This window comes from Triplophysa dalaica, chromosome 5, assembly GCF_015846415.1.
Source record: "Triplophysa dalaica isolate WHDGS20190420 chromosome 5, ASM1584641v1, whole genome shotgun sequence".
Taxonomy (NCBI): domain Eukaryota; kingdom Metazoa; phylum Chordata; class Actinopteri; order Cypriniformes; family Nemacheilidae; genus Triplophysa; species Triplophysa dalaica.
Window position 1 is genome coordinate 7,829,704 of NC_079546.1, and position 26,442 is coordinate 7,856,145.

Genomic DNA, 26,442 nt, shown 5'->3' on the forward strand with positions numbered 1-26,442 from the left:
ACATAACCTGAATGCCCCGGCCAATTCCACCCCCCTGTATTGCATCCTAACACACACACACACATATTTTTTTGTTATGATCCGACCAGCGAGCGCCAATTGTTGGCCGGTGTAATTACCATTAGACCACGGCGGCTGGCTCTTTGATATGGTAATGAAGCTACAACCCCCCCAACCACTGTCCCCCCAACACACTCCTCTTGTCTGACAATCTACCGAACATGAATTTCAAACAGTCTCCTCAGCACCTGACACGAGGGGCTGTGACGTTCCGATGACCCACAATGCACTGGGGTGAAGGGGGATTCACCAGAGAGAGGCGAGCACCGGATAGCACGGGCGGATGACGTTTTTAGAACAGGCAGCGGGGGATAAAGACATGTTCAAATGACAGGTTTACAGCTTCTGGATTGGATAGGTCGGGCTGAAGAAAAAGTTGTCACCTATGTTGTCAAATCCAGGGTAACACCCCATTCAAGTCCCTCACCCCTGCTGAGTATTTGCGGTTGAATTGCACATCATTTAACAGAAATGTTGTTACACTGGGATAATGAATTTGACTGAAACCTTCACATTCAGCCTTTCCATGGAGTGATACAACCGTTTGATAAAAAATGAACAAACATTTACAAAAACAAATAAACGTCTGTGTGTTAATGTCCAACATTTTAAAACCTTATCTAAATAACCCAAAAACCCATTCGTTCAATAATAAGCTAAACTGCATTTGTATTACTAATTCAAATAAACCATTTATTATTATTTGCTGTGCAGTTGCTAATGTGTTCCAATGGTTTCTAAGGCGTTACTTAATAATCCAGGACCCAAGAGCACATCCCATAGTCTCAATAGTTTCCCAGTTCATAACCATCTTTTGGTCAGCATTTAAATGTTGTTCTGTTTGATATTTGAACCTATTCTATAATTCACAAGAAGAAGATACTTTGAGAAATGTCTCCGTGGTTTTGTGTCTATACAATGAAGGTCAAAAGGGACGAATGTTGTTTGGGTGCCAACGTTCTTCAAAATACCTTCTTTTGTATTCCGTAGAATAGAGAAAGTCATGCAGGTTGAATGAATAAAATAATTCACATTTTTGGGAAAAAACAGCCTTAAAGGGTTTGTTCATATTCCTAAGGGGCTGTGTCCATCGAGGCGCATTTACGCAGGTGAAAACGGCTGGGCAGAAAACGTTCTGCCCAAAGTTGGGCATTTCTCAACTCTGGGCGCCCGGTCGAAGCGCTGAGAAAAAAAGTCAACTGATGGCTTTTCTTTAAGAGCGCCGTTACCATTGAAAACAATTGAAAAAAACACGCCGGCCGCAGGCATAAACACCTAGACACACGGCTTGAGAGTAAATATGAGGAAGTGATGCTTGCCTTTACACAATGCACCATTTAAGGTTAATAGCAATCAATGTCGTACGTTTTTATCAAATTTCACTCTCATTTCACAACACTCATGCAGGAACGAATGACCCTTACACACGTATACTGTACACAAACAAACGGAGACACACACACAAACAAAAACACATACACACGGCAGAGGGAGGCAGGGCAGATCAGAGGGGAGTCCAGATGGACGAAGAGAGCCTCAGTGTCCCCACACCCTCACGTGTCATATGTTGTCCCATCTGTACCATCACGGCACGGCCCCCAACCCCAGGGACACACACACGCTCATGTATACACACACATGCATTCCGTGCACCCAAAGCCTTCTGTATGAGACTTAATCTTACAGAAACATGCATTATAATGTCAGTTTGCCCATTGCAGTCAGTTGGGTAAGGGAAAGTTACGATGGTCAACTAACAACCATGTGGTTTTATATTGTATGTCTTTACTCTTAAGCTGCTTTGCAACCTTGAATCAAAACCAAAAGCAGTGTAATTTTACAGGGCATCCGACAAGTCATTCGGGCAACCCACGGGTGAGTCAATATTTTTAAAAATGTAGTTTTGTACGTCCCTTATTGTAAGTCATGAATTAACTCCCTCTAGCGCGTGCGGATGGTTTGTTCTAGCTCTTGGAGACCTTTAGAGAGTACATCACCTCTGCCCTTCACTTTCAGCTCTCGGCCTATTTAACACTCGGCTGGAGCTCTCCACGCCACGGTGCTCTATTAAATATGCTCTTTGATACGGGCACGCACTCTGTAAATCTAGGAAGCGCTACTTAGAGGTTAATTCGTTTGCAGCTATTCAATTGTGGATGAGAGCTCTCAATACGTTCGGTTCCAGTGGCATGGAAACAAAATGAAGAGAGCCATCGACCGAAACTGCTAAAACAACTAAATTAAAACATACGTTTTTTCTAGAAACAAAACGCCTGTGTAATTAGCACTGAAATGCCTTGAAGGAAGAAACCCTGAGAGACGGAAGATATTTGCAGGAGATGTTTCATTTTGCATTGTGTTATTTAGTGAGACCGAACAAAGATATTGAGTTTCAAAGAGGTTTCTCAAACACTTCCTGTGATTCACGCTTGACTCGTTTGATTGAGCAAACAGGAAGTCCCGCCCCCAAACTCACAGTGTTGGTTGAGCCACATCAAACCGCTTTAATATTTATATATTAAATATCAGAACGAATCAGAAGGAGCGTTATTGCCAAGTATGTTTACACACACAAGGAATTTGACATGGCGACAGGAGCTTAGTGCAGACGAAAGCTTACACATGGTGCAAACACAGTGCAAATATACATTAAGATAGAAAAGTCAGAAATTAAATAAAAACAATAATGTACTTTATACAGAGAGTGAAAACAAAAAGACCATAAACAACATATATATTTGTAAAGAGTGTACAGAAAGTTATTTACAGGTTTAACCTATTGTTTCTTACAATGTACAGTTTCTGGATGCTATGTGCAAATGTGCAAAGAGATTAACAGTAATGAAAAGTTGAAAAGAGGACTAAACTACAGTTTTTACCCTCCTCCAGGACATCAGCCAACCAAAGGCTTATAGTCGTCTCTGCATTGTAAGTCATTGGATGGAATAAACATTTAGGTATACAAGTTTTAACGGTCCACTGTGTCATTTTTGGGATGATCTTTTGATAGAAATGCAATATAATATAGAGAAGTGTATAAAGAGTCCCTTTGTGGTGAAAATCAGGTTTTCAAGTATGTACCTATAATCAATGGTCCAAACTCACATGATTGAATGGAGGCAGGAACTAATCCGTGTATACTAAATGAAGCAAGGGTTACATTCAATTCATTTTAAGGCTTGAAAAAAACATCATTGGAGGAAAAAAACTTTTACATATGCTACTTGACATTTACATTTTTGTGACTCTGGATCGCAAAACCAGACTTAAGTAGCACGGGAACATTTTTAATAAAAGACACACATTCAATACACTGTGTGGGTCAAAATTTTTCGATATTTCTTTTATGTCAAAAATCATTAGGATATTAAGTAAAGATCATGTTCCATGAAGATATTTTGTCAATTTCCTACCTTAAATATAGAAAAACTTTATTTTTGTAAATGGATTGCCTGCCACAGTGCCCCTATTTATACTCAATATTTAGATTTTTCTGCACTCTCAGAATCCAGAGTTTTAAACGCTTGTATCTCAGCCAGATATTGTCCTATTCTAACACCTGATTCATCAGTAGAAAGCTTCTTTATTCAGATTATGTAAAAAAATCTCAATTGCGCGTTGACCTATAAGACTGGTTTTGTCTAGGGTCACTTATGCATTTGGCAGACGCTTTTATCCAAAGCGACTTGCATTGCGTTATCCTATACATTTATACATAGGTATGTGCAATCCCCAGGGATCGGACCTACAACCTTGCGTTGTTAACGCAATGTGTTTACCACTGAGCTACAGGAAAGTCTTGAGACTTTAATGCTTTAAGAAAAGTTTAAAGTAACACAATTATCGAATGGAGTGGGACTTTAACAATGAAAAATGACACCCAACACCTTTAATGTTAGTCATATCTACGTGAATATCGAGCGACCTTCAACATAACACAAAAACAGAAATTCTTTTCCACATTTTTGCCCGTGTTGCGAGCAACCGCAAGTAAAATCTATTAAACATCTAATTACACAGCTAGAATCTACGTTTTAAAAAATGCATGGCACCGGCACAAGCGCTCCTGCAAAAACAAACTCCGAGATGAAAGGAAACCAAAAAAGATTCCGGGAGAGAATTCCAGGAGGCACTCGGGAGTTTTCTTCTAAATGATCAACCGGAGTGTAACAATACCTCCCACTAATGGAGGTGTTTTGTTGGTTTTAATGCACCTAATTGGCTGAGGTTCAGCGTTACCGGTAAAAGCGGAGAATAATGCTACTACCTGTTCTCCTCCTCTTAATCTGTTCATTTCAAGGAGAAGAAAACCCAAAAGACCAGACATTACATTAACCCACAGGGGGAGTCGAATCCCAGAGGAGCGAGAGGAGAGGCGGAATGAGAGAGAGGTTTTCTCTCACCTGAGATGAATGGAGCAGGTGATGTTTATGGAGCGTTCTCATTATTTAAAGCTCGTGCTTTGATGGAGATCGCTTTAAACGTTCAGAAAATGTAGTTGTAAACCAATTGATCCTCTGCACGATGCAGGTTCCTGACGTTTGATCTTAAAAGGGACTGAACAAACACCTCAATACTTTGCAATACTTCTGACTGATCTCCAAATCATTCGAAGAGCATTGAAACCAGCTTAAAGGTTTTTGTTTCATTATTCATAACCATTAAACATGGAAATAAAAAAGCAACATTATATCTCTGTATGAGCGAGCATTGATTCGGTTAGTAGATGGCTGAAGAGCCCAGGTCATTGAAAAATCTGGCGCTTGGACTGTTCCTCCATCTCTCCAGAGGTTCCCGTCGTCCTCTTCTAGCCTGTTCTTACGCTCACCAGACCGAAGCAATTACAAGCCCTGACGGCGAGCCCACATCATATGGAATTGGATTGTATGTAGACGAGCTATTGGCTGTTTATATGGAAATGCGATTGCCGTGTTGATTAGGGAGCTCTGTCCCTGCCCACGCCCTCCGCGGTGGCACCTCGCAGGGGACATCGCAACCTACAAGGCAGGCAAACACGTCGATGTAATTCACTCAAGAGCCTCATTTTTCATAATAAGTGCGTATTAATGTGGCCACTGCTGTTTTTGCTCACTGCGAGAGGTAATGAGGGTGTATACATTCACGAGCGCGCTTGCCGCAATTAGCCCGACGGTCGCTCGGGTGAGGGGGTTCAGGTACCGTGGAGAACCGGAACAGGCCAGGTCTACTGGGAGGAGACGCAGGGAATACGGTGGCACAGGGCATATTGAGAGTGCTGCTCAGGAGGGAATTTGGGAGTGTGGGACAATCTGTCGCCGGATGACAGATGATGTGTTTCGCTGAATAGCACACCGGGAGGAAGAAGAGAGGGAGGGACTAGTATCTAGTATGGGGTAGCACCGACTAGTCGGTTAGTTTAGTTATTTACACGTTGGACGCGTGTTCACATACAAGCCGAAAATCTCGCAAAGCGACCGTATTGTCTCGAAGTGTCACCAAGAGATTGAAAGCCCATGCAGAGAAAATGGAATGGATTGAATTGTTATATTGGGAATTTTATTGGTTTTAATGGAAACTTTAAGGGTGTCTACTGGTATGTAATGGCTTTTATTGGTGGGGTGTTATTTGGCACATGAACCAATAGAACACTATTAAATCCTGTTGGAATAATTCCCATCGAAAACACACTACGATAATGGTTCTAATGGAAAAGCTAATGGCTCATAATGGTATTTTAATAGAAATCATTATAATTTCTGTGATGGTTTCTATTGCTTTTCAGCAATGACTACGGGTCGTACCTAACAACGGCCTTTAGCTGTGACTTATTCGTGATACCTTGAGTACCTTGTAGATTTACACCAAAGGTACAAATGAGAGCATAGGAATTCATTCGGATTAGAAAATACGTACAACAGTTCGAGAACAAGGTTATATCCCCCATTGCCTTTTTAATAATGCCAAGCACAATTGGCTTCCATTTCTCTGTGTGTATTTACATTGTGAACTAAAGCAAAGTAAACAGGTGCTTTGTTAAAAGGTCCTAAAGGCCTGACGTGTGCTGTACACACACGCTAACAGTCGCACTATTCTCCGACTAAACATTAGCGCAAGCATGTCCCCCATCCCTCCTGTATCTGTATACATAGGAAGTCAAGCGTCCTGTAGCCATCAGCCTGTGGTAGCTCTGGTGTTTGGAGTACACGCAGGTGTGGTCTTCGAGTTAAACAAGTGGTTGCATACAAACCCAATGTTATTAAAAGAGGACTTTAGACAGTAGCTTTGCTTTGCAGATAAACACGTGCGCACTTGTTCAGCTGCGTTTTCCAATAAAGGAAAAGAGGACGTTGCATCATGAGCGTAGGTCAACAAGGTCGCAACATCTAAAACAACTTTACAGCCCTACAACTTCCCGCTGCACTACATGATTTCCTGTCTGTGTGGGCTAACCGCGGGCGGAACTTCCTTTCGACGCGCAATGAGAGGAAGAAGGGTCATAGGTCAGGCAAGCACATGTAGATTGCGTTCCAAAAACGTAGTCCAGAACAACAGTGCACAACAGTGTTAAAGAAAAAATACAGGTTCACTTAATAAGCCATATCGTGAGAAATCAATTTTGATGTATTTTTGAATGCATAGTACATGTCATTTTTGAATGCATAGTACATTCTCACTTGTCCACAATACATTTATCAAAATCTAATTTTGAGATTATTGTGTTTCATTTTTTACATTCACACATCAATGATACCTGTTGTGTGTTTGGCGATTTGGCCTTGATCATTTCAGTATGATCTCATTTACATTTATTCATTTAGCATACGCTTTTATCCAAAACGACTTACAAATGAGGCAAACAATGGAAACTAAAGCCTGCCACAGTCTACAAAATAACTTTTTTTTAAGGATAGAAAGAGTAGAAAAGAGATAGAAGTCAAAACTAGTCGCACTCATCTCAACAGTGCGCAGCTCAAAAAAAGCACTGGAAAACAGTCATGCAAAACCACAACAAAAATGACTGATGAAGAAAACCTTATACATCTAGAGAGTGACGTGAACACACACGCTCTTGTGATTTCTTCAAGCTTGGCTATCTTTCCTGGACAGTGTCAACAGCAAACCCATATGTCATTTAATATGGAGGTCTGTGAAGCATGCACTTGAGTGTATTTGACAGAAAGAGAAAAAAAAACAATCAGATTTTTGGAGTGTGGCTGTTTCCAGTTGACTGCATCGGCAGCTGAGTAGCTCTGCAGTGACCCGTGCGTGTGTTTGTGTATGTGTGTGGACAGGGTACATGCTGCTCTCAGAGAGACAGTCATGGGGCAATTCTCAGCTGCCCTGCATTGTTGCCTCAAACACACAAAGCACACAGCCTGGCCCTCCAGCTGGCCTTGTGCACCCTCTCTCTCTTTCTCTCTCTTTTTGTCCTAATAACTGTGACCCTTCTGTATCTGTTTCATCAGCCCATCTCCCTCGCAGCCCCTTTGGGAAAATGCCATCCAGAATTTTTCTCACTTGCTCTCTTTCCTGAAGGTGAAGGTCCGGTCTGGGCCCTCAATTCACTCTCAGGGCCCTTCAATTGGCTGATGTCTGCTCTGCTGGGTTGGGATGGGCCGATTCATTGGCTGAGTGTTACGTGTAGCCATGGAAACAACTAGCCTGTGATAGCCGTGATTAGAGGTGTCATGATGACAACAATACGGCGCAGAGCAATAATGTGACTTTGATGAGCACATCGCAGCCATTGTAAAGCAGTAATTGATTTGTTTACCAATACGACAGACTTGGCTCATGCTGGGCAACAACAATGGGGTGTCCTTGGACGAAACGGGGAAAGAATAGAGTAAAAATAGGAACTGACCTACAAAGGGTGTGATAAAGATGAGTGCCGCTCGTCTTCAGACCGCAAACCCATCGGCGATCAGCTGAACCCTGAGGATGAGAAAAGCAGAAATTAAAGGAACAGTACACTTATAAATAAAAACGGTCATCATGTACCCTTACTTTATCGTGTGCTGTATGACATACTTTCACATATGGAATTCCATACAAAAAGGGAATTGGATTTACAGCAGACGTATATGCTGCTGTAATCCATACAGTGAATGGTGACTACAGCAGTCAGGCAAGATTTTTTAAAAGTTAAGATAATCAGACAACAATTTTATTGTAAAAGAATGCTGACGTACGGTGTTATACTGTATATCTTGTATAGCACAAATCTGATCAAAACTATTTTATGGTGACTTTTCTCTTTTTTGGAGATTAAAAGCCCCTGGACACCATCCAGTGCTATTGTCTAGATAGATAAAAGCATTCTAAAAAAATCAAAGAACATCACGCACATTATAATCTCCTTATTGGGACAACTATCCCTTTACATATTTTTAAAATTGAACATCTGTACAGATACAGACCCAATCAGATCCACAGAGACCCTTTCAACAGGTGGGAAAGAAGACTATGCGTGTGTGCCCGCCTGTGTGTTTGGGAGGGGGCTGAATGCGTCAGCGTGTTAAGAGCTCTGTTTTAATCTTTATGGTAATAAACTCTGGCAGTAACTTGGCTGCCGGCTCAGCAGATCAGGCTTTAATAGAAAGTAAATGTGTTTGCAGAGAAAGGGGAAGAGTCACTTGAAATGGGACTAATGTATTCCTTATTGAGTGTGTGTGGCCACTGGGTCAAGCTGAGCTGGGTGATGCGTATCAGCTTCTCAACTAGTAGCAAATCACAATAACATGTAACTTACAACCCTCACACAGTTGATGTCCTTTCGAATACTGCTTTTTTTTCGAAGGTATTCACCACTGTTAATAATGCTCTTACATATGTGCATTTGAAAACACTGAATTTCACAGCCCAACTCAGAATTTTCCATTTCCAACATCAAAAATTTCAATTAGCTCAATTGAGGTATTATACAGAGCTGAATCTAAAATTGGAAGACCATTGCACATTTCTAGATTTATTGCGGCCATTACAGTCTAGTGTCTGTTAAAATCAACAAAATAAAACCTCAGGATTGACAAAGTCATCCTACAGCAATGTGAAAGACTGACAGTAAGTCAAGACACATGAAAACTGAGATAAAATCTGAGGTTATAACATTTTTTTTTTTAATACATGTACAAATATTACTGTTATACCGCTTAAAAGTAAACATGAACTTGTTTTCTTTGCGGTATTTGAAGTCTGAAAAAATACAGAGCATCTTTTCTGTTATTTTGACCCGTTTCTCTAGATACTGCAAATAAATGCAAATAGAAACAATATTTTGATTTGAAATTCGTTAGACTTGTTAATAGTTCACAGAACTAAAAAATGATAATTTTACTGAAACACATTATAAATACTGTAGTAAATTCAGTTTTAAAGGGTCTTAATTTTTTCCATCAGTAGTTTCTATTAATGTTTTTTACAAAATGTAAAATGTTCAAAACGTTCACTGCAAGTCAATGCATATAACTCAAATGCAAAATTTTGAATGGAGAGGACTGGTAAGTTTTTTCAGAAGTGAATAAAGCCAATGGGGTAAGAAAAATAATCTTGAATTAAGGTTTACCTTTTTCTTAGTCACTCAATTCAATATTTTTCTAACCCCATTGGCAGATATTTTTGCTTGTTTTAAGCACAAATTCACTGAAATTTCATATTTTTTTTACTAAAAACAAGACTTATTTTCTTAGGTCAATTTACTCATCAAGAAAATGCATCTTGATTTAAGAATGTTTAGACATTTTCACTGAAAAACAAGAAAAAAAGTCAAGGAAGAAAGTAATTTTTTGCAGTGTATCTAGAAACCTGAATATCACAGATGATTGGAAGTGAGATATTTTGACTTAGGATGCTAAACAACGCATATCAACCAACAACTAACACACTAGCAACCACCCAAAACAAGCTTACAACAGCACAGCATCATCCTGCAACCGCCCACAACTCTCTGCCATCGTGGTGTAATTTTTTCCGTGACCGAAGACCATCCTTTCTTTTTTTTAAACGTTTCCAATATCAATATCACAATTTTACGCTAAACTTGTACGACTAAACATTTAAGAGAAAATCTGTGACTGCCACAGTAATAAAACCACAGTGCTTTGGTGTCTGCCAGTCATTTTCGCTTTCACTCATTAGTGGACTCTCTCTCACTATCATATAAACTTCACACAGACACACAAACGAGATCAAAGACGTGCACGCAACACAATCACTTCGACACACACCCTTAATTCACAAAGGCACACTCTCGACAAAGCAAACACGCACTCCGCAAAGTGCACAAAGTCTTAACCAGCAAACTGGGCTCTATTCATTCCTGTTTAAAAAGGTCACCGTTTTCTCTGGCTAAGCGCCCTGTGTCTATTGATAATTTTATGCATAAACAAATGGCAAATTTGTGCCACATAAATATGTATTAGCAATTAATAATGTCCCGCGTCTGTGGCGATGCCAGGTGCATGCGAAATCAGCGCGGGCACTCAGCAGAGCCGGTGCCTTTGTTTTCCTCCGGCTCTCTCAGGATTGCCACAATAGGCACACAATAGATCCACAATGGGCACCGGTAACAGGGCACCGTGCCCCGGAGACGACGCCAGGATCCCTGAATAAGCCACCATCACCTGGGCAGAGCCAAAACAATGCGGGCATCACCAGAAAGCCACGGGGGTATTATTGAATTAGCGGCAGCGTGGCGATTAAGGGTTTAGAGGGGCATTTAGTGGCTTTGGTTTTAAAATAATTAAAATTTTGATGACTGAAGCAGCCGTGGATGTGGGTTGCAGTGGTGTGCGCGCACGTTGATGGGAGTGGCAGGGAGAGTGAATGCGAAAACGTGCAGACACACGCACATGCACACACACCTGTTCATCAGAGGAAACACCTGGAAGCTGTCTGTCCCGCTTTTACCTGCGTGTCACTGAGATCTCAATGTCAGAGAGAGCAGAAACACGCAGCTAGAGGTGCAAATGGTAAGAAATCTGTTCTCCGAATCGGATTCATCTTTATGAATCTGTTTCCATTAATAGTTAATTAGGCACTTTTGAAAATGAAATAAAAATGTATTAAGAAACGTTTGTTTTATTTGTTGAATCAGAATAATTCAGTATGAATGATTCACTTGTGGAATTCGTTTGTTCGGACAAATGACAATCATTCAGTTAGCATGTTTTAAAAAGAGGGAACCAGATCTAAAAACGAAACGTTCGCAAGATTATTAACCCTAGGCACATCTCCACAAAACAGTTGTGTTTGACAGGTCAGGATCTTTGAAATGATCACACTGACATTGTTATGGTCTCACGCAGACCGACATGAGTGGTAAAGCAGATGAGAAAGCACAGCTCCTGTGTTCCTCTGCCCCTCTAGTGTTTAATAGGATCAGATAAACACAATGGCTCTGATAAAGTGCCCGGCTAACATCATACCGAGAGAGAGAGAGAGAGCGAGAGAGAGAATTAAAGAGTAGAATGGGGGATTGTAAAAGCATTTGTATCAGACATAGCGGATGACAGAGGGGCTTATTTAGGGAAAGAAGAGGATTACCAGCCTGCGGTTGCGCTCCGCTTCAGCTCTCTATAATCACTGTGATCATAAGACCAGCACAATTCAGCTCCGCTAATAATGCACACACACATCTGCCTATTCATTTCAGCTCTAATGCAATAATAGCCCTGAAACATCTGTTAATGAAACTCGGTGGAATCAAGATGGGCGGATTTACCAGACATCTGTCCCTCAGTCGGCTTCAACCTGCTCTGGGTCTTCAGGCTTAAAGTCTACGTGAAATTAAAATTGACCTCATTTACTTTTTTTAAAATACTCGGGATCTCATTGTGCATGATTCACCGGTGCATGTAATGCCAAAGAGAATGAGTCTTTGTAAGATTTTATTTACATTTTGCTGCCGTCCTTCTGAAAACTCGTACCTCCATATTTTGTGATTTTTATTCTCCATAAATCATTATTATTAGTCACTAGATTTTGCTCATATCTAACAAATAAAAAGCATTAAATGTGCTCGTAAACCTTGATCATGCAGTATTTAATCATTTAAAAAGTACAATGTTTTTTATTATTGTTTTAAACAGCGAATTTGGACATCCAAGGGTTCAGAAGGACGCCAGCGATATATTGATATAAAACAAATTTATGAAAACTATGAATAAAAGAGTACAAAAACACAATATATGAAAAGTTACATTTTGCTGGCGTCCTTACGAAATCTTGTATTTCCATATTTTGTGATTGTATTTTTTGCCTCTTCTATTTATTAGTCACCGTTTGTGTTTGTCACTGGGTTTTGCACATATAAAGTATTCAAAAATGCTTGTCAACACCGTATGAATCACTTAAAATGTATTGTGTTTTTTCAATTTATGAAAAACAGCAAACTCGGAAATCTGAGGATTTGTAAGGAGGTCAATGATTAAAAAAATCTATTTGGTGCAATTTTAGCCTTCCGTGTCATTTTTGCCCCAAAAAACGATTCAATTTTGCCATCTGCAGAGAATACACATAGATTAAAACACACAGGTCACAATATATCCTGAAAACCGCAGGCAAGATGGTCAGTGGAGCCAAAACCTTCAGGGTTCAATTACCTGAGCATTCTCTGAGTACTTCATCCAGTCTGAGGCCACAAGGGCCACTTCCTCCCCGCTCCCAGGGGCAGGAGGTTCACGAGGGGAAGAAAGAATGACACAGTGCCCATGAAAGAGCTATTGTTCACCAAGGTGGTCCCAGTTCTGTGCGAAGGGAGGTGGCTAATCACAAGGCGGGCCACAATGCAGGGGTAAATATTTATCTACCGTGATGTAAACGAGGGATCATGTAATTGAGCAGCATGCCGTTCCTTCCTACACGGTGATGATGTTTAGTCTCTGGTATGGGAGGATGGTGGGGAGGTTGTATTAGTCACTCGAACCTGACAGACACACCAGTATCTGATTGTCATCTTCACACCAATAATAACGTTCCTAATGCAACACTTTGATAAAGTCTTAATAAATTTCCCCTTCTCTCAAATTTACGAAGGCTCACTATTACGCAGTGGAAGAAGAAAAAAAAGAGATCTTACAAATCTCTTGCCACACACTTCGCTTCCTGTTGCTCTGTTTGTGCACCAGTCCTTCGGTGAACTCCTCTACATTGAGTGATATAAGGGATGTTCAGCAGTACGGCCTTATTGAGAAAAAACATCCCAGACTCACTCAAATAAAAGTTCTCAAAAGGTTCTCGGACATTATGACTTCTTAAAGGAACAGTTACCCCAAAAATTTAAATTTCGTCATCATTTACTTAACAATCTGTATAAATTTCTTTGTTCTGTTAAACACAGAGAAATATATTCGGAAAAATGCTTGTAACCAAACAATTCATGGGCACAATTGATTACCATAGTAAGAAAATATTTCTTTAAGATATTGTGAAGTAAGTAGGAATCTGGGTGTTACTTGAACAGTTCTGGGGCACTTTTGACTACCGTTGAAATGGAAGTCAATGGTGGCCAAGAACTGTTTCATCTTTCGGTTTTCATAAAAACATTTTTTTTACACAACTCAAGGGTGAGTAAATGATGACAGAATTTAAATGTTTGGGTGCATTGTCCCTTTGAAACACTTGAGTCCATTGAGATTAAAAGCAAATTGTAAAAGTAAATGGGGCTTACCGTAATAGTTACTGTGTGATACCGAAACTAATTTAAATTATCATTCACATCTTCTGAAAAGCTTTGAGCGATAGTGATACTCTTGCCTTGGCACACGTCATTCCCTTTCACCTGTACTTTCTAAGCACAAGTGTAAAGAAAAAACTGTATGCGTGTTGTAGATCAACGGCTGAAAACGGGGAAAGGCCACAAATTTTGATTCCAAGAGAACATTCATAATGATCAAACATTGAGCATGTGTGATTGTAATATCACTTGTGTTACTTGTTCCACCTGTTCATCTGTCGTTTCAGATGTCGTCGAGCGGAGTGACAGGCTGACAGAAATCTTAAACACTTCAAAATAGCGTCCCTGTGACAAGCTAGATTAAATTGAAGCTGCAACCTTCCTCATGTCTGCATTAATCATGGCTGTCAAGATCTTTATCCCCGTACATATTTCACTTCCTCTGTCGTTTACATAGCCATCCCCAACATCCCCGGCTGTTTCTCTTGTACTACCAACTTTATTTTCTTTCTCTCGCTCAGCCCCATCGTCTCGGTTTCCTTCCCTCCCTTGATCTTCTCGCCGTCTCCTCTCTTTCGGTCCTTTTTCATATAAAGCAAAATATTAGTGACTAAAACAGATTAATTATGTCAAACCTTACCCTGTAAGAAAATATTCCGCACAAGGATCTGGGTGTTACTTGCCTATAAAGAACATCCAACACATGATACACATTTGTGACAGGACTTCAGTTTTGTTTTTTTCCTTATAAACAAATGAAATTTTTACGGCTATTCACTTTGTTCAGTATCATTGTGTGCTTAATGGTGATAAAAATGACATTCCAAACTGTATTTCCCTGACAAAGATTGGTCATATCTTACTAACATCTGCAGTATGTAGCTCTCAACTAACATGCCGAAAAGGGAACTAGAAGATCAGAAACTCGTGAAGACTGCAAAAGCAAACAAAAACACGTCCGGAATGCGGCATTCACTTTTCTACAGGAAGTTTTTACAATGACGCTTATTGTGCTGAAATTAAGCAGATGTTGTGTTTAATGTCCTAATGAGATAAAAGCTTCCAAATGACTCGAGGAACGAGGAAAAACAGAGAAATATCACCCGAATTGACTTTTCTGATCTTATGTACCCTAAAACGCTAATTCCAGGCAGTGCATGTGCTGATGCAAGCCATCTGAAGTGACATGACAGGGTCAAGTCAGATCAAAATGTCATCCGATAATAAAAATATAGGACCATATTGAATTTGCACAATAAAGAGCGACCGTGCAAGATCTAATGTAGTCTCTCTTTACACACCTGGCACCGTAACATGGGACTAATACACTGTGGGATGGTTTGCAACAGTAATCGTGTCAGGGTTCGTCGAAATCCTGGGCTACATTTTCAAAAAGATTAGTAAACCTTGAATTATCTTCTTTGTATTGACCAGCTGACAGTTTTTGAGAAAAACAGCTGTGGCATTTTAACATGGTGTTTAAACAACATCAACAAAACTGCATCCAGGTGGGAAACGCGTATGTATATACGTCTCTGCTTGTTTGCCTGTGGTTTCTGAACATAAATCAAGTACAATGGTCCCTTCAAAAATAGCCAGCAGATATGTCGTCTATGGTTGTGACCTGCAGTGGGTCCTTTTACCTGCTGGGATGCCCCGCCCACTCTGTCTGAGTCCCTTTATAGAGTCTCCGGCTCTTCGGTCCCTGATAGAGAAAAGAACAGACGGACAGCGTCTCTGATCAATACCAGCGCCTCCTCTTTGTGCCTGAAATCAAAACCTTTTGAGGTGAATATTTCTGACGCCGTGACGTCAATAGCTTTAGGTAACTGACTTTTTGAGACGCTTGAGAGAATCAAAAAGAAAGAGGGTCTATGGATTTCTTTTCTTTAAATTGTGAGCGACTCTCGAAGAGTCTGAAATGCTATATAGACCAATCCAGGTCCAACCCAAACAAGCAGAGAACTGATCCTTTTGTGGATTCACGCTGTTTGCGATCAACAGAACCTACGGTCTGTTGTACCTAGGTAAAAAAATGCACTTTATTTAAGTACGCTACACTTCCATAATATATACTACACTGTCCCACGAATGCATCTGCTATCCATATTGAATCTCACCCATTCTGATTGCTTTATTTGATCTGGCGCCTGGGCAGGTGTCTCTTGTGTTTGTCGCTGGGGAATAAAGGCAGGACAAGAACAAACATTTCAACACGGACCCCTCCTCTTACCGAGACTCATTTTAATTCCATCTCGGCATGGTAACAAACACTCGTTAAAGCAGATTAATTCCACAAGAGGATTATGCTCCATATTAGATAATGAAAGAGAGAGAATGAGAGAGGAAGAGAGAGAATAATCAGGTAAAGCGATGGATGCATTTGATCCTGGGAAACAGAGAGCTAATCCAGGTGTAACGTATGTGGAGCTAAAATGAGGTGTATGTGTAGCACAGAGATATTAGGAACAGCTGGCGACGGTATGATCTCTTTGTCTTCACTGACATTGGGAAAACAACAACAACACTGACCCATAAAACAGGAAGTCGGATGACAGTTGTCGTTATTGACACGCTGCTTTTAGAAGTGTGTATATGCAAGGCCGTGACTGTTACTCTAAGCGTGCACAGTGTTCGGCTGTTAATGTGGTGGCGGTTGTGGTACATCTGGGCTATTTTCTGAATTCGTGAAAAGAAAAATGTTTCCTTTAGGCCCCTGCAAAATCATTTCCATGAATACTACCATATGCATCGTCTATTTGGCCTTTTTCCGTTTGACCTCTTTATGTACTGTTTATTTATTTATTTTTTGCATACCTTTACATGTAGCATTATTTTTGTGACTTCTTGATTCATGTCCAAATGCTCTTTAAGTTGTAACTTTACAAGGGATACCAATTCAACACACAATCATTGCAATGCGTCCTTGAGTCTGGCAAAGGCACTATAGAAATGAACCATATTATTATTCTTCTAAAATAAAATTCTATAAACATTGCGATAATATTGTAAGTGTAGGAAATCTGATATTGTGCAAGGCTTAGTAAAAATGTATTCTTGGTATGCTTTGTTTCAAAAAGAGAGGTGAATGTTGTTCATCGCTAAAATACTTCATGCCAGTGGTGGTTGAAGAGACAAAAAATTCTATTGTTTGTTAAGCTCATTTTACATTACTTGCATAACTATTGTGTAAGAAATGTAAGAAAAAACCTTTAAAGAAGTGGCCAAAAGTGATATCTGGGACTAAATGGGGAGGTCCATTACTTTTGCCGTTCACAAGCACATTTTCTTTCCTCCTCTATTCCAAATGTAAAAACAAGAAAATCTAGATATTCAAATGAAAAATATATAAGCATCATATAACACAATAAAAAAAGATGTGTATTAATCCACTTTAGTTATATGGATTACATATAAAGGTTTTGTTATTTTTGAACTGTTAATATTGACCATGCCTCTTAAATCTCTGCCCGCCTCAGCAATAAAACAAAGCACTCAAAGTAATCAAATAAATCAAATGAAGACCCCCTACCCTTTGTCAGGCCGCGTCCCCGGATGAGTGAGGGAATGCACAAACCAGGCAGAAATAATCAAATCATGAGCAAGGCCTATCCGGTACAAATGGAAAGTTTCCTGTCACGAAACGTTAGCATTCTCAGAATTCATGGATGGAGAGAGAGGCTCTGAAACCATATCCAGTCTTGCTTTTATAAAACACTGGAAGTTCAAAATTCTCTTTACTACGGCAAATATAAATTCTGTATCACCTTCTTAATGCTTCATCATTTTAACATTTCCCGATTTCTCCCTTATCAGTTATTTTTAAGTTCCTCAACATATATTGTTGAGTGAAAGTAAAATGAATGCGAATACCATAGCTTAGATCAGTGGTTCTCAATCTTTTTCGTTGTAAGAACCCCTTGTGTACGGTGCAGCCCCCCAAATAGCAATAATCTTGAACAAAAAAATTTGAATTGAACAGAAAACATATTCAGTTATACAATGCTGGAACATAAATTATTTTAGCTGGTGGTCTTATTTTTCTCATGTTTGATTGCATAAAATATGTGATAAATGTCTATATTTCTTAAAACGCCCCAAAATCTGTGGCTCCCCCAAGATCCAACTTCGGGCCCCCAGTTTGAGAATCACTAAATAAGATCATTGTGTCTTAAAGAATTTCATGAGAGGGTAAACATCAAACTAAATGACACGTTTCTCAGAAAACAAAATGCTGCTCTCCAGATTTTCCCACTCAGCCTCCGTCATCTCCTTCCTATTAGCATCAAACACACACTCCTGAAATACAGTAAGACATCCGCTACACACACTCTCTTACACAGCAGACGTCGCTTACACTACGCTATCGTCAACATACGCGTCCGAATCCAAATGTTCGCGCAAGAACATTCCAGATACGCTGTCAAGACGAGAAGAACGAGAGAGGTGGCGTGCGCGCCGAGGAAAAAAACGTAGCACTAACTAATTGTTATCATTACGCGTGTTTGAAAAGTGTTTTCAAACAAGTAATCAAAGTCTGCCACTGTAATTAGCAGACACACAGCAGCCACTGCGTTTCCCTCCACTGTTCTTTTCAGACTGAAAGGCATTAGATATATCAGATCCTTTTCCCCAACGGAACAAAAACCTGTGCGCCGCGTGCATTTGGAGGGAAAGACAGCTTGACTGAAAACAAACTGACACAAACCATTTGAAGCAGAAAAGAAACACAACAACCTGTCAAGAGCAAAATGCCTCTAATTTTTCTGTCATCTGCCAGCAGTTTAACAAGAGAGGAGCGTTTCTACCCCCTCAATTTCCCCCCCCGGCCATTTACACACTGAGAAGCAAACAAGAGAATGGGTGGAGAAGAAATGCGCTCCTTTTCTTTCTTTCCCTCGCTATATTTTCCACTTTCCTTCTATTCAACTCATCATTTTCAATCGTAACATTTTTCCCCATCGGCTCGCCATGGCGCCGTCATTTGGAGTTTGTGTGTGTGTGTGTGGAACGGTAGTTCCGATTCATTACGGTGTTCGGATCTTACGATTCTGTTCAGTATAAACGTGTTTTCAGATTTCTTTGCTCTGTAAGCCCTGATAGACAGCAGTAGGTGGAGACTCCTGGGCATCTTTTATTTCATTTTGACGAATGAGAAAAGGCATTTAAAGAGTTGACCGTTAAAGGAAAATTCTGTCTTCATATATTCACCCTCATGTCATTCGAAACCTCTATATGATATTTGGAACACAAAAGAAGATATTGCGAGAAATGTCTATGTGTTTTGCGTCCAAATATGTTCTTTAGGTTTTAAATGACATGAAGACAAGTAGACAATGAAAGGATTTCTATTTTGCGTGAACTTCTCCTTTAGATACCATATGTCTATTTGTTTATTTTTCCAGTGTTGTCAACGTTTTCCTTATATTGAATACATTCTCTTGTTGTAACAAACGTTATCAAATAAACCAATCTATGTTAACAAACGTGACACCTTGTTTGCACATACAAGAAAAACATGAGCACTTTGTTTACAAAAAAAGTGAAGTCCAGCTCCAAAACACAACCAACTTCAGTTAAGGGGGAAATCGCGAACCAGTGATATTGCTCCCTTCCAGCCCCTTCAGAAATCAGCACTAGGATGCTGTTGAAAAATCCTGCACACGAAAGTTGTGCGAGCGTGTGTACGGATGGGACGTGATTCAGGTTAGACAGCGGATCTAGTGTTTACGTTCCAGGGGCACAGTAACACTAATGTGAATGTCTTCTGACTGAACAGGAGACGGTGTTTATGTAAAAGGCTGTTGTTCGTCTTTCTACAGAGCATTACACTGACTGCTGCTGTCAGCTTGTGTTACTTTGCCTCTTTAGCGGCCTAAGCAACTGGCTCAGACAGGCAACGGAGAAAATGAAATATTTAACTCCGCTCCTTTAAAGGCACAACTCTGTCTTTGTCCTGTAAAGCAGCTGTTCGCAATGTTTGTGTCAACGAGACAGCGAGACCTTATGCTGAAAACACGATGGTTAACTTACAGTTTGTGCGTTCTTTTTAAAAAGTAGTTCACCCAAAAAAATCTGTCGTACTTTCACTCATGTCATTCCTAACCTGTATGACTTTATTATGTGAACCACAAAGATCCTTTTAATTATTTTAAATTGGGCTTTTTTTAATTTGAACTAAGTAAGTGCACAGTTGAATTATGCATGAAGATTCTTAAAGGGGTCAACACGTGTTTTTGTGTCTTTGGTGTGTTACAAGTTGCCCATGCATGTATTAGACACGTAAAATTGCAAAAATGAAAGTGTCGGAAACAAAAGATGCATTTTATCTAAATGTCCTGAAATGTCTGCCTGCCACAAATCCATGTCAGTTCGCGGTACGCCCAAATGTATGAGCAAGTAAGGTGGGCGTACATGTCTGTACAACTGCTTTGGATGTTCCAAATATGGAAAGAGGCGTTACATTTCTGTCACACGCTTGCAGTGTCCACCAATCACAACGTGCTGGTTAACTGGCCAATCGTAGCACACCTCGCTTTTCATAGCGATGAACTTCATAAAAAATCTGCACGTTTCAGAGAGGCGGGGCAAAGAGGATACAAACATGCACGGTATGTGGAAAATACAGCTTTTTAAAACCTTAAATTGTGTATACACATTCCCTTACATCTAAAACAAACGATAATATTCGCATTAGCCGTGTCATATGACACCTTTAAACATTTTCTTTCGTGTTTCAATAGAAATAAAGTGGCAGCATATGCATTTAGAAAGACTTTGAACTTAATAGGGATTATTTGTTTAACCGCAATCCCCAAATTCACAAATGCCGCTTTCAGTCCAGAAGCATCATTCACACAGCCTTGATGTTCAGACTTATGTTTTACACAAACTGTATGAGACAAAGGTGGAGATGTAAAGATGCTGTATTAATGCTTTCTTGTATGATCATAGGACTCAGCCGTGAGCAGCATATTGCTGACCCCGAGACCAAATCTGATCCATGCAGAAACGGTTAAGTCTGAACAGTAAAGGATTGCGTGTTTCGTGTTAACCCATCATGTTTTTAGTAGGTAATCACAAGTCAGTCCTGAGGGGCTTACAGATGTTGGGTCCAAGGAAAGAGCAAAGTAATAGAGTTCAAAAACATTTATTATTGTCGATACTGGTCAGACAGCGGGGTCCAAATTCGAGACCACATTAATGTCTTTTATTTCAACCTTACAATAAAGTTTTAAAATATTAAATGAAGAAACGTTTCGTTGTACGGTTACTAACCAAATGTACACATTTGTGACAATGGCCACGTTACATTCTGTTAGCTCTCAGATTTCAGATGTATCCCTGAATCACGCATAGCTCTTTGAATTTTCACATTATGCTGAGAAAACATGGTCATATTTTGAAAAAACCTTGAACGAACTCCAAGTCGCCTTAAAAGCAGCCTGTCGATCAAACAAAATTAATTCATGCACATATTTCAGTTCAGAGTTGTGCTCATTCTGACAAATACAAGCATTTTTGTATGACATTACATAATATATGTATATCCGTAAGACCTATGTCTTTTATATTTCCAGTGTAAGGTAAGCATTAGTAAACAATCGAAATGTCTGTTTCCTGGAAATCACCATAGGTTTGATGCAAAAGATACAGTAAGTATCCAAAGGCAAAATATGCAATGACATCAAGCCGTGAGGCGGAGAGAGAAAGGATGAGAATTATAGTTCTGTCCAAGAGCTCCGCTATGCTTGTGTATGAGAGAGAGACAATGTGTGTACACACACGTGTGTGAGGAAACTATGGTTTTATCCAAAGCTCTGGTTCGGCTCATCAGTCGCACAAAAACGCATTCAACACCTTATATAGGGCAGATTCGCCTGCTGCTCGAACAACATGCTCGTCCGCCGGATTACAGTGAACTATAAATTAGGCGAAATTTCAGTGATCCGGGAGAACAAGAGCCTAAGTTAGACTGCTCTAATTCTGTCACTACACCACACAGGTTAGCAAGAGCAACGGAAAGGTTCTCGCAACGGCTCCATCCGTCAGCGTTACAATACGCTGCTGTACCTGGACCCTTCCAGCTAATAAATAACACGCAAACGCCACATGCGTCCCCCTAAAAGCTAATGTGGATGACAGAAGCGTTTCCCCTTAATGAGGTTTCCCTAATGAGTAATTGATTTCTCATAAATGAGTCTTCAATACGTAATTAATTGAAGGCTAATGTGTTAAATGTTGTTTCTGTACAGTTTGTAGGTGGTGAGGTATCTTGGCTGTGTTTTCCCGCTTTGTCACAATCCGAGTCCCTTGCACTGTGTTATTCCTATGCAAAGCATGCTGGGATATGTACAAATACAGTCAAACCTATTGGAAACACTTATTTGCTTCCTAATAAAGTGTTTTAAATCTGATATCCTCAGGTTGGTGGGGTGACACGACGGAGACAACGGAAGTCTATGAGATGTCTTCACTAATGTAGTGTAATAAATCTGTGTATGCGTGTGTGCGACTGCGCATCTCTATTGATGGGATGGCAGAGCTCTTCTGACAGCTTCCATCCGGTTTCCTTAACCTTCCCCGGCCAGCTCGGTGGCAGCCCTGAGGTTTAATCAATGCAATGGAAGTGACATTTAGGGGCCAAATCAAATTATGTGGAAATGGAGGTAAACTGCAGGACTGCATTAAGTGCTGCCTGTATTAACACACAGGTCAGATACACGCAGCGGTCAGGATCCGTCGCCAGATACTAGCCGCACGCCCATTTACAGCACCTTGTACCGGAGGGCATGTATATTGCGATTAGACACTCGATGACCCGGGAGACGCATGCTGCATGATGACTAAGGCGAGATCCGGAGGGAAGACAAACACACATACCCTGAGAAATCCTGAAGCTAGCACACACAAAAACCACAGGGGCTATTTAAGCTTTGTTAAACCCATCTCAAAAAGTCTGGATATTAAAATAAGTATTTAAATGTAATGATGTTACGTTTTTCTAAAGAAAAGAGCGTTAAAAGGAAAGTTTCTAATCTTGTGTGGATGACTCCCGAGGCGAAATGTGTGCAAAGACACATTTTTATTTCTAAATTTATTTTTAGCACGCGCTCCTTCACAACAATACAACAGTCTGTTCTTCTTTTTCCGGTCTGATCACATGCCTCAAAGCTCAGACAACAATATTAATGTAATGCAGTTTGTACACCAACATGTGCAGATTATGAATCGGTCAAAGCTCATTCAAACAAAAATGAAATACAAACACGTATCTCAATGCAAACCTTCAACTATATATTATACATTATATATATTAATATAATTTATTTTATATTAAAAATTATATATAATTTTTCCCACACTTTCTCTTTTTATTTTCATATGACAATCTTTAACAATTAAATGTAGAATATTCAACAAGTATTTTACCAATGACCTGCCATAGAAGTCGTCTTTGAGACTTGTATTTAACTTTCAAAATGATGGATTTGACTCTTAAGTAACATTTTATACTTCTTAAAAGTTAAAAGGAACACATTTCTGATCTGGTGTCAATAAGAGGGAACTCAGGGGGGACACATCATACAAACAAAAAAAAAAGTTGGAAAATACTGATGTAAACCATGAGCTCTAAGGAACTGCAGAATGGAGCGTGTATTCCCCTCTCACACGGAGGCAAAAAAGGCATGTTCTTTTCTTCTCACAGTTTTTTCTTTGTGTTTCACATCAAAATCCACATGAAGGGTCAAAATCCATGAAATATTCATAAAGCTTGTAAGAGAATGTTATCAAACATTCTGATTGTTCAATGTATTCGTCTCCTGGGCATAAAGAGATCACTGGGTCGGGTCAATCTTGTAAAATAAATCACACATGACAGGAAAGCAGCGGCTTGTAAATGGCTGTCTCCATTTCAATTTGCCTAATTTATAAGTGGTCCATCAGACAAACGAAACATACGCCGGCATTACAAAACAAGAGTCACGTCGATCTTCTGGTGGGCTACAAAAGACCAACTTGCCAGAACAGACTCGGAGAGAAGAGGTGTGAAAGTCCAGCTCCAGGGTACTAGACCCTCAGGCCCAAACTCACGCTGAGGAAAGTGCGTCTTACTTTGAAGAAATGCATGTCAAACTTCCTTCAGTGTACAAGAAATCCCACTGCATCCAATTGCAGTGAGAGAAGAGTGGGGATGGTGAGGGAGAGAGAGAGGGAGGGTGTAGGTAAGCAGCGTTGGTAGAGCGATAAACATGCCTTTATTTTGGACCTAAGGTAACGAGGAGAACCGCGCATCCGACTTCGTACTGACAGCTGTCAGTGTGACCTGTCTGGGGTACTTGTTGCGTACACGGCGTGTCAATTAGAAGTTGGGTTTGACCCGAGCAAGAAGACTGATTAGGTGCCTCCTGTTTGCACCCGGTAAACAATGTCGGTTTGATCCAAACTTACTTCTGAAGACATGCCATGCTTGCCGTATTTTGATTGGTTCATTTTTAAAATGGATAAAAAATGCACAGACCCATTCCCGAGTCCAACTCTACAAATTTCGTCCGGAAATACCCTTAAGTAATTAAAACTCATGCAAGATGCGACACTTTAAATTGATAGACCAAGCCAACGCCAACATTGGACAATGCTGATTATCTCAATACACTGAACCATCAACTAGTCTAAACATGAAACATCAAACACAGTCCAAATACTAGACAACCAACTTGGTGATGAGTCCGGATATAACACAGAGGACATCCCTCGAGCACAACGGAGGGGAAACTTAATTCATAGTGGGTTAAGTTCAGTGACCACAATGTCAGAAATAAATTCACTTTCTCAAGCAAAGAGCTCTTTTGTTCAACTCGCACAGTACAGAGGGCACTAGAGAAAATGCATAAGATAAAGACTCTCTCATAATAGATAAGGTTCCTTTGACAGTGGCCTCAGAGCAGCAGATTCGCCCTTGGCCCAAACGCCCTTTGATGAAAGCCTGTATTATGTCTGCATGAAGTCTCTAAAGGACAAGGAGGAATATGGTTATGTCCATATTAATCTTAAAACATTTTGAAAACGCATCGTTTTATATGCTTTGACTGTGTTTTTGGTGTTTTTGTTTAGCAAAAACCAAGCTTTTCGTTCGTTCTGCCCCATGTGAATTCATTCAATACACCGTGTCCTCTTTGATAGCACTCTCGAAGGGATAGTTCACGCAGAAATGAAAATTCTGTCATCATTTACTCACCCTCATTTCAAACCTGTATGACTTTCATTCTAATGCAGAACACAAAAGAAGATATTTTGAAGAAAGTTGGTAGCCAAACAGCGGCAGTACCCATTCACTTCTATGGAAACAAAACCAATGCAAGGGAATGGGTGCCGTTAATGACATTTTTCAAAATATCTGCAGAACAAAGAAAGTCATACAGGTTTGAAATGACAATAATGCGAGCAAATGATAACCGAATTTTCCTTTTGGGGAGAACAATCCGTTTTAAAAAACTGCATATCACAAATATGGAAAAATATAAAATATATATCATGTGGAGAAGCCAACTTTGAAGACGGAGAGCCTTTTCTTTAAAATGCCCCTTATACATTTATCTGGGTGTAACGTGAACGTATCCTATTAGGAACATAAGACCCACAGGCACCACCTGAGGATGAGGTCACATTAGCATTTACCCACAAACCCCAGCTGCAGGACACCGGTTGGGATAAGCATTGGCCTTTCTGAAAATAAAAAAGCCCGTCGGGGGGCAGTAACAATACAACAAAAGAGAACGAGGGAATAAAAACAGGTTCAAGCAGACAAATGTAAGTGCATTCATTAAACCCATCAGATTGTCTATCTGTTCTATAAGCCGGCATCAAAACCATCTGCGATCTAGAGGCAAACTACAAAGTGGATCCTGGGGCCTACAGAAGTAAGGTTTTGATCAGACTAATTAAAAGCCATTTGTTTTAAACAAACAGACACAACTCTAATTGGCTCTTTTCCATAAGAAAGGGAAGATGTTGAAAGTGAGAGAACGTACGGGGAAGATCAGAGGAACACTCTCAGGCAGCGCTGCTCGCACACACACGGGCAGGATGAAGCCATAGACAAAGAGCATGTACAACACGCACACGTATGTGTGTTGGCGAATACTTCAGGCTTAACAATATCAGCTGTAAGAATATATGATCAAACTACTTCGAATCACTACAAAATGTGCTCCATAAGCACATACGAGTGTAAATTTATCAAAGAGGCTTCACAATTCCACTTTAACACAAAAGCATGACCCTACTAAACTAAGGTGTGCCATCCTTTACATGTAAGAATATAAAAAAAAATGCTCTGTTTGAGCGGCCCAACCTTACCAACAAAGCAACACTGACTGAGCCAACGGCGTGAGTTTGGGGCGGGACTATCTATCAACCAATCGCAGATGGGGTAAGTGTTCCTGCATGAAAATGATCATTCGTGACACATACATCTGACAGCACAGCTTTCAAGAAAAAATATCTTTGATATTATTGACATTTTTAATGCACTGGGTTCAGAGAGCAAAACTGTAGTGGTTGGAGGGGGAGGCAGCTACTTGCGAGACTGTCAATCATCCTTTAACGCCGATCTAAGATCAGCATCTCAGATACACACCTTGACCTAAACCCTTTAAATCTACTAGATCTCAGGTCAGTGGTCAGAGGACACCTGCTATCTGACCCCAAGCTCCACCGCTGCAAGC

The 26,442-nt window shown here is 40.2% G+C and overlaps 1 protein-coding gene across 1 annotated transcript in view; it reads right to left on the reverse strand.

Moving 5' to 3' along the window:
• Window positions 1-26,442, reverse strand: part of sox5 (SRY-box transcription factor 5) — a 162,825-nt gene that overhangs the window by 129,473 nt on the left and 6,910 nt on the right. The window contains exon 5 of the mRNA XM_056748660.1: window positions 7,904-7,974. The gene's annotated coding sequence lies outside the window, so the exon portion shown is untranslated. The remainder of the gene's footprint in view (window positions 1-7,903; window positions 7,975-26,442) is intronic.